This window comes from Myzus persicae, unplaced genomic scaffold (genome assembly GCF_001856785.1).
Source record: "Myzus persicae strain clone G006 unplaced genomic scaffold, MPER_G0061.0, whole genome shotgun sequence".
Taxonomy (NCBI): Eukaryota; Metazoa; Arthropoda; class Insecta; order Hemiptera; family Aphididae; genus Myzus; species Myzus persicae.
In genome coordinates this window covers 138,330-157,451 of record NW_019100570.1, presented here as the reverse complement: position 1 = coordinate 157,451, position 19,122 = coordinate 138,330, and the positions used below count along the sequence as shown (strand labels likewise).

Sequence of the window (19,122 nt, the reverse complement as noted above, 5' to 3'; positions counted from 1 at the left end):
TAGTACTTTCTGGCAATTTACCAATTTTATTTTTAGCCATAAAAATTTACCCCAAAGACCTTAGATACTGCTTGATAATACCTACATGTATGAGGATATTATTGGTTAGATTTTTCAAAAATACAATATAATCTAACCAATTTGCTCAGTGTACTTATTAGTGTGGTCACTAGGTATATAATATGTATGATTATCTTAAAATACATCTTATAGTATCGGATTAAAATTGTAGTAAACATACAACAGAAGAACAAAAAAAAAAAATAAGAATATAATTTATACATTAATATTGTTATTTTTTAAATGATTCAACATTAAATGAAATATTTTAAACCTATTGATTTAGTTTAATAATATGCAGTTCTTCGGTAAAATATAAAAATAGGTTAGCTACCCCATAATCATAAATTAATACTTTGCTGTATAAATTCCATGTAGGCGGTAACATTATAACTTACATATTAAGTTTGGTCTGAATTATTATTATAATATGATAAGGCAATACAAGCCACAGAATATTTAATTCTTTTACACATTTTTATTTTCTATTACAATTACATATATATTGATTTAAAATAAATTCTACATTTTCTTACATATAATCTGTATATTTTCATGCTAGAAAAAAAAAAATAATAAATGAAAATGACTATGTGAAACATTTCTCATTTGATGTTTTGATGCTGGGTTTTATTTTATGTTAGTTTTGAAGAAACTTTGAGCTTTAAAAATATGAGTACAGAGCATAACTTAAAGTGGATTTATTAATAATTCCAAATACAACAAATAGAATATATTTGCAACTCGAACAGGTGAAACTCAGAATAATTCGCCGAACTCTTTTTAAAAGTTGGATATTCTAATTAAAGTAAAATAAGTTTTAACTTTTAAGTGTTCGAAAGTTTAAAAATAAATAAACAAATATTTTAATTAGAAATAATTATTTTTGTAACTATGGTTTAAGAGACGGATTAATGCAAGCACAATCTACTATTTAAAATGGTTACATGAAATATGCATCCTAAAGTTTTGATAAGCTGAATGCAAATAGCTTATTAATTGTATATTATATTGTTTACCTATGTATATTATTTTTCAAATAAAGATATGGCTAAACAACATTCTTTTAATACTAAATACAGTAATCCCTCATTTCATATTTTATATCAAATTATACATGCGATTTTCAATTGACTACTTAGTGACCGTTAAATAACAATACATTTTATCCCAAAAAAGTATGCTTACTATCGCACAAAAATGATCAATTATGGTGAAGAACTGTATGAATAACCTACACGATAAAATGATTAATGAATATTTAATTTTCATTTATAACATTATAATTATTTTTCAGTAAATATTAAAACTGGATTGGTTTGATATGTTATACACGAAACCTTCAAACGTTTTCGATGACGGAGTCTTTACATCCTTGGCCCGGGTAGGAACTAAGAAGGGATGCAAGTAAATCCTTACAAACGACGTGGTTTCCGAGGTCAACAACACCACAATAGGATGTAAAATCCTCAGGTTTTCGTCAGCTACGCATAGGAGGGTTACGCAAGAACTGTCAGAGTAGCTTTGGTCCTTGCACAATGTAGGGTGTGAGGAGGATCAACGATTTGCAGGCATAGCGAACCGAATTGTTGTCGGTATTTGATTACCGGGATTTGTCTCCACGAGAGAGGATTTGCATTTCCTAACCGAAAACGGTATAAGGAGAAATACAACAGGTAGGTTTAGGTAGGTAGGTAAGTAAAGGACGATTTCCGTAGATTGGCCGAAAGGACTACAAGGAATACACCCTCCAAAACCATCCAATGTACATTTCTGTGTTATAGCTACAATTGTGTAACTAAAACTGGCAGAAACCAATACTCCTACTATTATTACTTTTTACTGTGGATATCGGTGGCGCTCAGTTTTTTTTTGTGTAGTATGTTATTCAAAAACCTACTATCTCCTAAGCCTGAAAAAAAAGCTTATAAGCTCATATATTTTTGTATAGTTTAAAGCCGATCATTCTGAGGAACCATAATTTTGGCCTTAAGGCTTTTAGGTCTAAATTTATTTGAATAAGTTTCTTGTAGGAACAAAATATTAAATTGTATTGAATCTAATGACAGTAATATTATGTCCATGAGTATGCCGAATGAACGGACTGTACAGAAGACATTTACACAAAATATGATCTTCGCTACTATCACAACTGCAGTAGTGTGCGAAGGCACTTGTTATGAATATGTCTTATCAGCTAATGCAATGGTTTTTTTTAAAGAAAATTCCGATAAAATTGTGTTTGAAGTTTTTAACACGATTTTCTAATATTTTAAAATTTATATTGGTGAAGATAAAATTTGTTTAAAAAAAATCAAATTGTAATTAGTTAAATATTACTTTACGAAATGTGTGTTTTACTCAATTATTTATATAAAAAGTATAATCTTATACTCAAGAGAGGAATGAAAACCATTAAACAATAAATACTAGTAGGTATATTAGGTACCTCATGCATTTCCATTTCAATTAATATGTTAATTAGTTTCAGAACGACAAAAAGTATATAATTTCGATTAGTTACGAGCTGTTGCACATTTTTTTCAGACCATTTATTTTAAACGAAATGCAACGTTGTTCATCTAAACAAGTGGAGGGGGACACAATGTGGTAACGCGATTTTGGTGAGATAATATTTCACATATTTGTTGACTTTTATTGCAGTTTAATGTTTAGTTTGCTACAAATGCATGCAAAACTAATTAACACAGAAATTCGTAAAAGTATTTCAACACTATTGGAAGCATTTTCAACAAATAATTATAAAATGTAATGTGTTAACAAATTGGTAGTATAGAAATATTTTGTAAAATAATTAATATGTGTTTTATAAACGCAATTAAATTTCGAAATACACAATATTATATCTACTCTTAACGAATTATTAACAGTTAAAATAACACTTTAAATTTTACATCGTGATTGGCAAATACAATTTACAATACCACATATATATATATATATATACATATAATACATTTATATGTATTAGGTTAGGTATAAACATGTTTATGGTAAATCAATACCTTATCAATAAACAACAGAAAATAGACCCTACACTCTAATATTAGTCTAATCAATACAACTTAACAATACCTATTAACTTATATTATTAAACTGCTCACCTTCTTTTTAATCCACAGAAACACTACTATATTTACATTTTTTTGTGTATACCTTGGTTGCGGTAAGTCAGAAAGAAAACAGAAACTATGAATAGTATAACACACGAATCGTTAATGTAATTTATATTTAATTTATCGCGCTCCAGGGACGTCCCTAACAAATGCATAAATGTGTATACGTATATAGTCCCATTACATGATTATGCAGTTAGACATATTATAATATGACGTAGAATATGATTTACAGCAGTTGCTACCCCCTGCAAGAAGGTTGAAAAATCATCGTAAATGTCGATGGTTCAGAACGATTTTAAAACGAAATTCAAACACCAATGAAATAAATTATCGTCGTGCCTACATTATGTTACATCGGATATCGCCCACTCTTATTTATTATGAAACTCGTGCCGAACAAAAAAAAAAAAAAAAATGGATGTGTAGTTTCAATATGTTTTGGTGCATAAATACTGAAGCATCGCTAAGTTTTTGTTGGCAGAAGTGCCAAACTAACGTGTTTTTTTTTCGAAAATGACTCTACTGAAGTTTATGTATCACTTCTTTGAAACCCTCCGAGACCATAATAATACAGTTGCCCGAACTCCGATACGAAACTTTCGTACGTGGTCGTTTTAACTTAAGACGTTCGAATATAGAGCATCGCTATACTTATGTGTGGTTGCAGGCTGAAATGTACGAGTGTAGACGTTTGTTATGTTGGCACTTTACGTACCAATTAAAACAACTCAATATAAATTACCGAGAAACATTGTTTTAAAACTTGCTCCAAGTATAAATACATTTTAATCTTGCTTTTTCGCGTTAACTACACGAAGTGCACAACGTAATAATATTAAACAATATAATATATCGATGTAAATTAAATAATCACGGGATATAGGTAATGCCTGCAAAGAAGGTAATAGCGTAATACATAAAGTACCTAGTCAGAACAAACTTTGTGACATGAGTATAATAATAACCCATTTGCGTGTTATTTATGAAAATGGTTAATTTTACAAAATTATAAATCGTAAGATTGTTAAATATATCAAATATTCTAACGGAGATAATTTTATATTTATTTTTTAATATCATAATACAATATTACTCGTTTGAAGACCGCATAATGAAGTAAGCACCTATAGTTGACTTAATAAAAATAATTTATTTATTAAATGGTGGTAATCAATATAAGACAATAGTGTAATATAGTTGTTGGTTATATAACTTATAAATATCCATCAAGTCATACATCTCATCATATTTAAGTCAGTTAATAACAATAAGAGAAAATTGAGTTAAATTAAAATATTAGTTTTTGAATAATAAAATTAAGTTGTTAATATCAGCCAAAGGACTAATAATAAGTGATTTGGAAAATCCGCATTCAATTATACATTCATGAATTTGGAATGAATTTAAATCGAGATTATTTTTATAACCGAACCTAAATTAAAATTATTTTGATTAAGAATAAACAATGTTCAATTGACTGTGTCAATATAGTCATTCATTTTGTAATATTATCGATAGTTAATAAATATAAAAAAAACGCTTTTATTTTGAATGGTATTTTGTGAGATGCATACCTACTTTAAACTTTAGACAAAAATATGTATTGAAAATATACTTTTACGAAATATACATTACATGCTGTCAATAAAATTTAAAATAATTTGGGATGGAGCGAGTAATGTATATTTATAATATGTATGTACATTATCGGTTTTACAACAGACTTATGACTTTTTATTTTATTATGCAACATTTAGAAAAATTCCTCAGTGAAATACATACTTTCAAACATTCTGTCATCTGGGTGGTTTATATATTCTGTATTAATGTCACAATGGTTTTACAAAATAAATAAAATACACATTCAATAAGATAGAAAAGATGAGGACGCTTTACGGTAAACACTTCGCAATTCAATCAGATTTAAAAATAGTCATAAAACACTGATAATATCCAGGTATGTGCAATGTGGTCAATTCGCTTAAATTTAAAATGCAAAACGATGCTATACGCAAATAGAGTATAATGATATTAAAAAGAATAATGCAAATAATTAAAATATTCGAAAAAGTGTTTGTTTACAAAACGCATTGTCACTATTGAATAAAACGTTAATAGAATCAAGTGTGGCAATTAATGTTTTACGATTACATCTGTTCGGCGTAGTACGGTCTTAAAGACGACACCGCGTCGTTGTTATTATCTTAGGTTTATGCACAATACGCACCACACACAACATGGTTGGGAGCGTAAAAATGAAAATAATAATTCCGTCGAGATAGCGCGGGCGGCGCGGAGTTATGCGATCTGCTGCCGAGGCGTTTACGGATAAAAAATTTAAAACACAATTTCCCGAGGAAACGGCACCGCTCGTTTTGAGATAACGCGCGTGGCTGATCCTCCACCGCTATCGACTCCTCCTCCTACACACCCCGCACTCTAGGACCCGCACGTTTTACCTACCCGGGTCGCCGTACTCATTCGAGAGTGCCGCATTCAATATACATGAGATCTAGTTTGTACTGTGTGGGTCGTGTATGTGCACCCCATGCTGTATATGCGTGTTGTATACGTACTGCATACACGGTGTACATAGTCGGCGATGTTGATGGGGACGGGGAATGCGAAGCGACGGCAGAAAATATAGTCATTCTCTCTCATAATGGAGATTTAATAAAACGTCTTGGAAGCGAATTTCTGTTTTCCAATATATATATGTACGTACACATACATAATAAAACCGGCCGCAGATTTGAGCGCCCGCGGCGGAATGCACCCCACCCCCTCTCCCCAAAAAAGCTCGTGTGCAGCTTTATTCGCCGAAGATCGCACGCGCAACTCTATAATATTATATTACATATACCTATAGCTACCGCCGTCGCAGCCGTCGCCGTCACTAAATGTTGACAAGAGGGGTTGCCCGTGAAATTACAACTGCTGCGACTGCTACAAACTACCACTACTACTACTACTACTACTTCGACTACTACTACTACTACTACTATTACTACTACTACTACTACTACTATTGCTGCTGCAGCAACAACTTTATTATTATTGCTATATTTGATATGCACCGGCGCAAGAGGAACCGAGATGCGCACACGCGACCGGATGTCGCGGCAGACACCGAAAACCTTCTACAACAGAACCGGAAACGTTTGTGGAGGGGGCGCGGACGACGTGCGTGTGGTAAAAATTTAATTTCGCCCAACGATTTACCGCCTCTTGGCTTTCCTACTCGGTGCACGGGGGCGAAATACTCGCACGTTGGTGGACTCGCACGCTGCAGCTTTATGCTCGAAACAACATATTATTTCGTACTAGGTAATCGCCATACGCGAATAGTAACCGCAATATTGTTTCGGCGGTCGGCCGGATAAAATGCGACCGAATTATTCATTCGAAAAAAGTAGAGTCGAAAAATACACGAACTCGGTATTCAAATACTGTGGGATTCGTTTAAGTTCGTGGGTTATTACTGTAGTTATCTCATTCAATCACATCAATCTACTGCTGTCTGTTCGGTTGGTAGTTAAAAAAATATATAAATAAATAAGGAGAAACAAAAAGTAAAATGGATAATGGTTTTGGATTTTAGGCAGCCAAAAAGTAAATCTTTGAATATTGCCTTAACCTGTCATATTTGCAAAAACTGCGATGATTTATTCTTTTTATTACGTTCCAGGAACTCGGCAGCAGTGGGAATGATAAATATTAAAATGAACTTTTTTCCAAGAGCAAACGTATGCAGCGTGAAACGCGTTTTAAATAAACTTGTTGTGAAGTATTTGACGTGTAACGCGTGTAATTAAAACAACTTAGAACTTTAACACGAATGTTTGACTAATTCGACCAAATCCTTCGTTATTATTTACAGTAAACGTGACCATATTATACATAGGTGGTAAGTTTCCAGTTCGTATAGTGTACTCGTGTAGTTGGTAAATTCACAATTATTCACGCAATGGTGATGGATTTAAAAAAGCCCATTTCGAAAGATTTAATATGGTATAGACATATAATTGTGGTATTAAAAGAAAAACCGTCAGTCTATTTTGCAGATTCGATACTTTTTTTTGTAAAGTAATAAGAGCGGGGACACGATGTACAGTTGGAGTCACATAGCTACCTACTATAAAAGGTAGAACAAGTTGCGTTTTAATTTATAATGCGTACCTATTTACCGCTTTCGGGTTACGCGTATTTATTTTATACACCGTCTATTTTATAGACGTGTACCTATTTGTGAGTTTTTAATTATATTTAAATACGAAACGCTAGTCAAAGCTTTTTAGGACTAGTTATCAATAATAATAAGGGCTTTTAATTCCATATTGACTCTACGAACCGAACTTCGGCCGGCAAGCGTATAGAGAATAAGCCAATCGTCTGCTTCTTTGGCGCATATAAAGTGAATAAATCAATCGACCTGCAGACGGTTCATGAGTAGGTAAACAATACATAAACGAGTCCTGAAACCATTTGCTTGTCTCGTTCAAAGGATCCGCAGTGTGGCGATGGACATATTACGCAGAGTATAAAACAACGAAGGCGACGTTGACCGGAAACCTAACAAACAGGACATATGGGTACTACATCAAGTACACGAAGTGAACATATCCCGTTAAACGCTTAGCCGAGTATAATTCATCCATAATTTATCTCGGAACTAGAAAACCGTAGAGTTTTTTTCCTTTTAAACTGTGGTCAGAAAAGTATGTTATAATCATAGATAATCTATGGTCTTCTTTACTATCTAAGATTTAATTATTAAAAAAATATCAAAATCCCGAGGACAGAGATACAGAGATGAGTGACAAAATAAACTCTCCGGGGAACAAAATGATGATAATCATTGTTGACGGGATAAACACTCGGCACTTGCACGTCACTCGCACGATTATAATATAATATGTATGTCGTTTCCGGCTCACGTCACAGTCGATATCGCACGTTGTTTTAGGTACCTACCACAAAAATACCGTCTCATCGCCGATCTGCAAACTCTAATATTATATTATCCTGTCCCAAAATAATTTTCAGCACTTAAACGTCACAATTAAAATCACCCTCCGTGCCGTTTCAATTAGCATCCATCGTCGACGACTTCGCCTCTCCCACCGAGTCACTCGAACCAGAGTGCGTGCGCGAGCTCCCTATTACTGTACACGCGTATTATTTTATTGTATAGGTACACATTGTTTTCCCTCCATGACTACCCCATCACCCCCGCCCCTGCCTTGTTTCATGACCGTTTGTTTTTCTGGGTATACATCCACCGCGGCGGAAAACGAGTGTTTTAATTAGACCCGCTATTCTTTTATACACAACAATTTTCGCTCGAGACATAAGCAGACCGCACAGCGCCTTCCGCGGAAGTCTCTTCGCCCCTCCACCATGACTATCGTACAACAAAAGATAAAACTGCGGTGTCGGCTTTAATATAAAGAAATATAAATATATTTATATAATGTATAATATACGGGACTTCGGACGAGCACCAATTAACAGGAAAAACGACGAAATTAATAAACATATTAATTTCCCATGTCACGGATGGCGGCAGTTCTGTCGTTGTCTCGATGCTTAAGTAGAATATTTTTCAATTCTTCTTTCGGCCAACAGGGGTGCTTTTATTTTTAATTCCTCCCCTTTTACAGCATTTTTTATTAATTTCCGTGAATAAAATAACAGTATGAATTATTATATTTTATACACCTAGGTAGGTACAGAACAAAAAAATACTGTTAAGGATACGTAGAAACTGTACTGGTGGGGTGATGTGGCTGGGACGACGGCGATTCAGCGTAAAATAAAGCGGTTAAAATTCCATTGAGGTCGACCGTTGTCGAACATTAAAAAAAGTTTCGCCGCCACTAAGTCTCTGCTATTTTCAGTATGTATTTACCGAACGGTGAGGTAACAGTATAAAACGTTTTCGAGATTCACATGATCATTTTTCCAAAACCTTGTATGTAGGCATACCAAGTTTTCTAGAAATTGAAATTTTATATTTTGTTCATGGTTAATGTATGAAGCGGAGAATAGCAGTATTTTTAATGATTACAAATAAAATTGAATTTAAAAAATGTTTTTCTCTATGAAATTCGTGAAAATCGATGAATTAAACAATTTGATAAACCACACTATTTTCAAAGCGGACTCGTTATATTATCTTCTAGCAGCCTCATTTCTAAAGTTGACCTACAACGACGATATTTAAAGTTTACCATCGGTTAGTTTTCACGGTATAGTTTTGTTTCAACTGTTTGACGACTTTTTATTCTTTATTCGCCAATCGCTAGAGAAGCTGTGCACCAATGATTTTTCAAAAAAAAATTTCGTGAGTACAATACATTAATACGAAGGTATACCCGCGAACACCACCGTACATGATTAGGCTTGGCGGAGGCGGATGTGTGCCAACTTTCACGATGTTATCAGCTACGGTGGCGGTGGCATTTGGGGGTCCACGCAGATATATATACTTTTATCACTCGACACCCACGCGAAGTTTTTGGCTCCCCGGGACTGCGATCCTGCCACTGATAATATTGTACGGATTTTGGTAAGTCCATGTATTGTACCTGTGGATTTAACGTGGCTTTTGTCTTGCGCAAAACTGCCTTTATATACCGACCGTCGACACCGTCATCGATGTCTTGTATAATATTATAGTAGACAATCACGTTTTTTTATTTTATATAATCGAGGTTACTGTTCGTAAAACGTCAACTCGATTATTTGGGATCGTCCGTGAAGATTAATATTTTATGCACATTATGCATATAGGTCCTTAGAAGAAAATATCGAGATTATCGATACAACGTGATGTTTGTTTAGGATTAAAGTCCCTAAAATATACATCAATATTTAATGTAGAGTACTATAATAGTAATAGCTGTTGCTTCATAAATATCATACCCAATTTTGTTTGCATTTTTTGTACTGTAATTTATTGCAATATATGACTATAATATTATGTAGATAATGATATGAATTAAAATACAAAAAACACTACAATAAAGTTACATATTATATGAGTAGGTTAAGTTATTAAATAAAATTATTAATATTACATGTGGTATATACTAAATAATGTATAAATTATGTGTAAGCTCTTAAGACATTGACTAAATCGATTAGGTATTAAATTAAATAAATGAAAATTCGAACATTTAAACGATTTTAAATGAAGATCACTATGTATGTTGATATCTAAAAGATGTATATTTTATTGAATATAAATTTTGACTAAATTTTTTACAAACATTCACTTAAACTTATTTAACGAAAATAAAACATCTGATGCTTTAGACAAATTAAAAATTCCTTTTCCTTTTGCTCAAAAATATATTTAAAATGAGCATAATATTAAGATTATTAATGAAATAAAATTAAAAATGTGTATAATTTTCATTTATATATATTTCATTTTTACACACAGCTTATATGATGATATTTATTTAATGCCATTATTTATGTAAAGTTACTTATGTACAGCGTATAGTCGTGTAGTTATTTTTCAATTACTCTATAAAATCATATTTTTCAATTTGTATTAAAACTGTTTATAATATGAATTTAAATTGATAACTTAGTATTTATTTTATATTAATATTATACCTACCAATTAGACAACCATAGTTTAATAATAAAATCATACGCTTTTAGATTTTATGTAAAAAAAAAATGTTTTTGTTATTCTGTCACATTATTTATGTTTATTAATTGCAAATCGTATGAAAGTTTTATATACTATATGAAACAATCTCATAGTTATTGACAAAAACTTTTATAGGACCATGCAAATGTGCGTGTTGTAACTTGTAGATGGATACTATATAAATGTGTTTAATTTTCAAATGTTTATTATCAACAATATTATAACAAACATTTAACTTCTAATCACAAAATGTATATTATATGAAAATTATTTTAACGTTCATTTACGAATGAATTGGACAGTGACATTATTATTATCATTATTATTATCATCATTATTATTGTAAACTGTATTATATTTTTACGATCCAAAATACAAATAAGTGTATAGTATAAAAGTTAAATCGATATTTTATATGGTTGTATTAACTTGGTTACTACCTACGATACAGTCTCATAAAGTTTCGGTGCTCGTCCGTATCCGTGTCATAATGGTAAACCGCAACTAGTGGCATATTTGTCACAGTTTTCATGGTCGGGGGGAAGGGGTGATAAGTTATTTTTCTCCACCTATCCGTTATTGCCGCTGTTCACGAAACAAGTATAAAATACCTACATACAATATAATATGCGAATTTTATAAATTTGTTTTTATCCTATATAACTATGTCTATAAAATCGTGTACAAGGTAGGTATAGCAGACATTATATTATGTTTGTGCACTCAATCAAATACATTCATATAAATACGAAGTAAAGAACATATAAATAAAATCGTAAACTATTTGAACAATTTTTATTTTTTGTAGAAGGATCTGGACTTCTAGTGAAATCGGTGTAAAAGGTGTACAAATTAATTAATAATTAATTATTTCATAAACACAATAATTAGGAACATGTGTAGGTACTACCTATACCTAAGTATAAGAACAGTAGCTCATTAATAATCCAATAATAAGTAAAAACACTTTTAAACACGTTTGACATTTGATTACTTTCAGCAAACAGTTGGGTAGAAGATACATTAGTCTTTGTGACTTCAAACGGTCTAAACTCGAAGAAACAAGATAAATGACTAAAATCTGAGTACTGATAATACTAATAAATAACAATAAACGAGTGTTTTGAATTCCTGAATGCATTCGGGTGTAAAGCTTAGTATATAATTGCTAATTTAAGTCATTGTAATTTTAGTCTACCGTTGTTTCAGGAATTTATTAAACTAAGTAATATATTTAAATAATGTATTCTAAAAATGAACAAATCGTTAAAAATCGTTAAAAATCAGGACGTAAGCACGGAATAAAATAGTATACATTATTTTTTAGGTACAATTTTAAACATGTTTATAATTTTTGTACATTATTATATAAATAACGTCATTTCAAAAAATGATTGTCCTGATATACTTTTTATCCATAAAAATACACAATTCAAACATTATTGTATATAAATTATTACCAGTTTATTATTAAACAAAAGAACTAATAGAGTATTTTCATTGAATAATTTACTACACCAATTATTTATTATAAATCCATACCTATTTGTTTTTAATTTTTTTTTAGGTAATTTATCAGTATTTCAGCTATATTGTATATATTATATAACGTATTTTAATAGGGTTATTCTTTGATAAATAATTATATGTTCGTTGGTAATAAAATTGTTATGTTGTTTCTAAACGGATGTCATAAACTAATAAGTTAATAAAAATGTTCCTATAAATTATTATAATAGAAATTCATTACCAATCTAAAACTGTTGTATAAATACACAATAAATTAAAAATGAAGATGGAAAAAAAGATTAACTTTAAGACTCCTAAACTTCCTAATGAATATATTTGATGTTTTATTATGTATTAATTTTTAAATTTAGTGTAACAATTAAAAATAATATGTTACACGATACCTATATGTATATAATATAAACCATACATTATGTAGGTATATACCGTCAACTTCTGACCGATACAATAATAGTAACACACACACGCACATAATTTTAAGACCTATGAACAACATGCACAATGGTTAGGAAAGTTAGTTCAGCTTAGATTAGTGGCGTGCTCATGGTTGGATGAGAGTGTCGTACGCCCCTCCGCCCCCCCCCCCCCGGTCAGCTTATTTTTGTCAAATAAAATATATGTTAAACCAATAAATGTATTTGTGCCGTGGTCTGAGAAAAGTCAAAAACTCATATCCCGTCCCTTAAAAAAAGCTGAGCGGACCTCAGAATTCAACACACTTCGACTGCCGAACTCCGTATGACGACGATACAGTCATATAGTATGATAGAATGCAATTAACACTCATTGTGAGTATTATTATTTGTAAGTGTTTATAGAAAACAATAAAACTTAATAATAACTGAAAATGAATCCTAGTTATTTAAATATATTTAAGACTTTGATGTCTATATATTTACCCCTGACTATAGGGTCCTACGACTCTACCGAGAAATGTTATATTTAACTGATTGTTCTCCCGACCACATTATAGTAGTTTTATATTCCGTTTATTTGTATCAAAGTTAATTTAAATGCTCATTAATTATAGTAAATAAATACATTTTGTTTCACTGATAAGTGAATAATTAAGAGGTAAAAAAAAGTTAAGTTTCAAAATAAAAAAATGCTATATTCGTTAAAATTTAAACTTTTCTATTATTTGTATTAAATAATAATAAATCTATTTAAGTTTAAAATATCAATTAATATTATGTAAACAAATATGAAAAAACTCATTTTTATATGCAAAACAAAATATATATTAATTGTGAAATACATTTTGTTCAAAAAGTAAAATTTTGAATTTTATTGTTTTTACAGCTTATAAAACAAAAGTTATTAAAATATTGTGTTTAAAAAGACAACGATTTTAAACTATGTTTAATTCCCATAACCGAGTGGCATTCTGTTACAATACTTGTTGAGCATGAAGATTAAAATACTATGTGGGTGGCCCTGAATACATCTATAATTTTCCGAAAAAAAGCGAATGAAATCGAACACCATCATCGTCGTCGTTATGAACATCGAAATTCTAGAAGAACGGAAGAACAAAAGACTGAAAAACTGTGATGGACAAGACACACGTCATGAACACGCACGCATGCACACACTCGACGCATACACACGCACACGACGCATTTAATAGCTACTGCACAAAATGCACAAAAATATATATTTTAAAATAAACGATCATATTATAATATAAAATTATTCTCACTTCGACGACGACGGTAGATATGATGGTAGTATCAGAAGCTGTAGCAGCAGAGTGGCATCCACGGTCGCGGTCGGTTACGAGCGGGACACGCGGTTGTAGCCGACCATGGCGCTCGCGGTCTTGCCGGTCAGCCGAAGCGCGGGCGACGGCCCGGAGATATTTCGAAAAAAAAAATTCAAAACTGTCGTTTCTTGTACTCTAAAAACGGACGATCGTACTACGAGACGGACATCGTGTCGCGCGAGAACAACGCCACAAGCAGGTGGTGGTGTGTACCTGTAATCGGTTTTCGGACGCGTGTCGGTCGAAAAAGATCGAATCCCGTTTGTTCGGTTTTTTTCTACCCCCAAAATCGTCTTACGATGTCTTACAATATTTTCGCGCGTGCGAGACGTGAGTCGACGAGAAGCAAGCCCGGGTCTTTACGTCTGGCGGGTGCGTTATCGCGAGACGGCGTGCGGTACGTAACTGTGCGTGGCGTGTGCGCGGGCTGCCGACTCGCGGCCGAACGATACCGCGGAGGGTTGTTTAGCCGAGTGGCGGCGCTCAAGTCACACGACCCCTCTATCATTGTCCGTCTGGATAAACGGACTGAAAAAAAAAACCATGTTTCTTATATATATTGTACTTATGTAATGTGTATATATAAATTCCAACGTATGTCCCGTGTCAATCGGAATTGTTAAAAAAAAAAAAAAAAATACCACCCTCACCAAGACGATTTTATGTATATATATTTTTATATGCTCTACTAAGCCTATCGTTTTTTTTTTTTTTTGAATCGCCTGTCATCAGTCTGTTATTTTTATAACGAATCGACAAATGTGAACATCGTGTTTATTCCGTCTGAATGTATATATTTAATGTTGAATTATATTCTATACATGGATTCGATAACATCGAGACCCAATGACTATAGAAATAATCATTTGAAGATGCGTTGGGTAAAAATTCAAGAGGGTCAATTTGTTTTACTTAGGAACATTCAGTAATGTGTTGTTGTGATATTGTACACCCTTATTTAAAAGAATTCATGTCGAATGTTGTTATTATTACACAAAGTAGGTTCCAATTATATACTCAACTGCAGTGTAGTCTCAATTACATGAGGCAAAAGTCACTACACCCACCACCTCTTTATTTGAGGCCACGGACATATTTTATGCATACCATTCTACGTTATAGTAATATTATTTACCTAACCCTGACACAAAGTGTTAAGTTATTTATCTATCGTGCTTATGATAATAATGGAATCTGATGTAAAAATAAAATAAATGTCTGTAAAAACAAAATTAACAAATTACTAACTCATATCATGCCATAATATATATGATTTATGAAAAAATATGCTCTAGGTACTCTTAATTATTAAATTGTATTAACATTGGAAGACCACAAACCATAAAACGGCAAACTCGAAAATCAGTGTGTACTGCATCATTTGTATGCCCACTATTATGATGCAATAACATTTTTGATATCAACAAAAAATTATACTTCTTTTAGCATATTATTGTATATTGTATATTTGTATTCTATATTTTAACTTTTTTAAATCCGTTTTATTTAAACTCTTACCAATAGAGTACAATGGTTCATTATATAATACAATTTAAATAAAGCTAAGACAAATAGACATAGGTACACAAAAGGAAAATTATAAATGTACAACATGTACAATAAGAAATGTTAATAGAAATACCAGTATCCAGAATTAAAGAGTTTATGTAATTAATTATATGTTCAGTTTCAAGTTGGTACACAGAATACAATATATAGAATAGTCAGAAAATTGTATGAATTTAAAAGGTCGAATAGAGTAATGCTCTGGAAAGAAAGGAAAGTTCAACTGAAGAGTGTACGACGAGACATAAAGGAGACATTTTCGTTGATGATCACGAACCAACGACCTATTGTTATATGAATTTCTAATTTAGTAAAATAATTCAATTACATGCTATGCACAACGTTTATGCTAAATCAATTTCCATACTTTTTAAATAATAACATTTAAAAATTGTATATCTGTAGACAGCATTTTAGTGTTACTATTGTGAATTGTGATACACTACCTAATAGGTAACCTGTATTATTATTCTTTGTTTATTTTCATAATATTTTAGTAATAGCAGATACTTTTCAAAATAAATATTTACTATTTATTCTTAAGAGAATAATTGCCCTGCGTATTTATCATCAATATAATTCAAAGATAGTTATAAAATATGGAACTCTATAATATACCGTGGTATATAAATTAGCAAACGAAAAAAAAAATAATCCAGAACAGAAAATAGAATTTATCAAACTAGGTATGGCCAGTAGAGTTTTTAGTGGAATTAGACACTATAAACAGTATTTTAATAAATGTAAATAGCCCCCAGTGTGATGGATAATGGATTCAGCAACATTCCTCGAATTGAATGATTCTGTGGAAGTTCTAAAGCACTAATTGTACATGTTACCATTATTATTAGTTTATATTATAGGTATTACATTATTATGTGAAAGAAAGAAAAAAAAAATAATTTCAAAAGTACTATGTTTTATTAGCTAAAGAGGAAATATTAATTTATAAAGTTGCATATTTAATATTATGTTAAATTTGTTTGCTGTGCGTAATTTGCGAGAAATAAACATTTTACATTATATAAATAAATTATTATAAGAATGAGCCATAATGCTTTGATTCAATGAAATACAAATACACTATTACACAGCATTACAGTATATTACATCATAATCTATTTAGGTTTTAATATTACGAACAACACAACCGAAATTCATGCGGAAATACATAATGGACTATCCCGGTGGGATTCGTGGACCAAATGAGAATATCCGTTCTTTCGTTCTAAAATACGTAGAAACGTTATCAAAGGTATTATAGTCAGTACCTATTAAACACATTATCATGCTGGACCTTATTGCAGAGTAAACCGTAGGCACACCCCTGAAAGTTACCCTCATTTGACACCCCGTGAATACGTTTGGTGAGCCGACAGACGGTTTCCAGCAACATCTTTGGATTTCAATCATTCATGATAACCAACGATTACTCTCTCAGTATGGCACTAAATTCAAACATTATTAACACTTTAACTTAATAATATGTCTATAGGCTAATGAAAAAAAAAAATATATATTAATATCATAGTACCTACTAAATATTTTTATTAACAGTAATTTGTGGTTTCCACATACATTTTTAAGGATAACTTTTAATTCAAGATAACATTTTTATAAATTGATTTAAGTATCATGTTATTAAATAAGTCCTCAAGTAGTAAGTTTGTTACAATTCATGAAGAATTTTTTTTCAAAATCGTTATTAAATTATAATTTACTGGAAAGCGCAGAACGGACGAAATATAAATATATAATACATTCTAGCACTGTGTCTCTTCAACACTTATGTAAAATGTCATTGGTGAAAAAATGAGGGAAATTCAACACATTGAATAATTGCATCTCATTTTTATATTATAGATAAGTGATAACCCGTATTATTTGACATTTATATAAAATTCACATAAATTAATCTATACAATTATAAAATAGTATTATTTTTCAATATTTTTTTATAAAAATTATCTAACATTTTAATATGAGGAGGTTGGGGAGCCTGGAATATGTACTTAATGCCCTAATTTCGATTGAGCATAACTTTACTATTCTGTTGTCTTAAAAAATACCATTATAATATTCAGACTTTTACTGAAGGCACTTACAATAATGAATATGAACAAACTACCATTGGAATTATGATATTTAAAAATTATAGTAACATATTATGAGTAGTGAGTACGTTCTATAAGTAAGATAGATACTCTTATAATAAAATGCAAGTGTTATGTTTCTGCATTTAGACGAATTGCTATTAAATGTATGTTTAAATGGTTAGTATAAAATGTCATACTATTAAATTATGTCACAAGAACATCATAATTTTAATAAGTTCTCCTAAATATATCTTATAATTTTGAATGTATCCATAATATCATCTTAAGTCTAAGTTTAAAAAAAATATTAGATTGATCATATAATTTAAATGAAATCTGATTAGTTACATACTTTTATTTTTCAAATATAAATACCGATTTATTTTTAAACTTTAAAAATAACGTCTAGAAAATTTACTTGCGGTTTAAATGTCATTTATAAAAATATGATTTATTCACCATCAATATTGGAATACATTTTTCTCTTTATTCTTAAAAATAGTTTAATCAGCATAAACGTGGTTAACATAAAGTTAACTATTATAGTATTATGTACTTACACGAGACATCGTTTTGCTCTGCTAAGTGTGTGAAAAACAAAGATAAGAAATGTAAATGTTGGGATCGTTTCAGTTAAACTACCGTCATAAATGTTTTCAGTGGACCATTTGAATTTGATGATAATTTGAGTTTGCAAACACTAAACACTCGTTATATGTAAACGTAAGTATGTATTATATTTACCTCCAACCCAACCTTGGTGATATTTTTTTAGATTCATTGCTGTTATTCAGTATTTTGGTGTGTATATCCACGTAGGGGTTATTTATATTGTTTTTTTAAAGCATAACAAATTTTTCACATAAATATAATTGAAAGATTACTATCTTAAAAGTTACACGGTGTATATATTCCACTTCTTCGTTTCGAAATGACAGATCTAGTAAAATTACTAGCCACTAGGTGTTATTGTACCAGAAATTATAACTCAACAACAACATTTTTCAAAATAATAAAAACGACACGATAAAAAAGAGATTCTAAATGGAGACCAGAGTCTCAAAATTATAAACCAAGAACTTTCCTTACAGGCCTGACATGCAGTGAGCAATGGCTGAACAAATTTTACGATTCTTGCGTTTTATATATATCACTGGTGAATCTCATAAAATAATAATGCCTCGTTATAATAATTATATTAATATAATATAATACGTAACTCTTCGGAAATTAATACGCATCCTTGTGTCTATCCTCCACGACGCCCGGTGAAAGGTGACTATATAAGCATAATAT

The 19,122-nt window shown here is 31.1% G+C and overlaps 1 protein-coding gene across 1 annotated transcript in view; it reads right to left on the bottom strand.

Annotated features, from left to right (window-relative positions):
- LOC111033531 (discoidin domain-containing receptor 2-like) overlaps positions 1 to 14,585 on the bottom strand; it is a 159,851-nt gene extending 145,266 nt beyond the window's left edge. The window contains exon 1 of the mRNA XM_022314317.1: positions 14,102 to 14,585. The gene's annotated coding sequence lies outside the window, so the exon portion shown is untranslated. The remainder of the gene's footprint in view (positions 1 to 14,101) is intronic.
- Between the last annotated feature and the right edge of the window lie 4,537 nt (positions 14,586 to 19,122).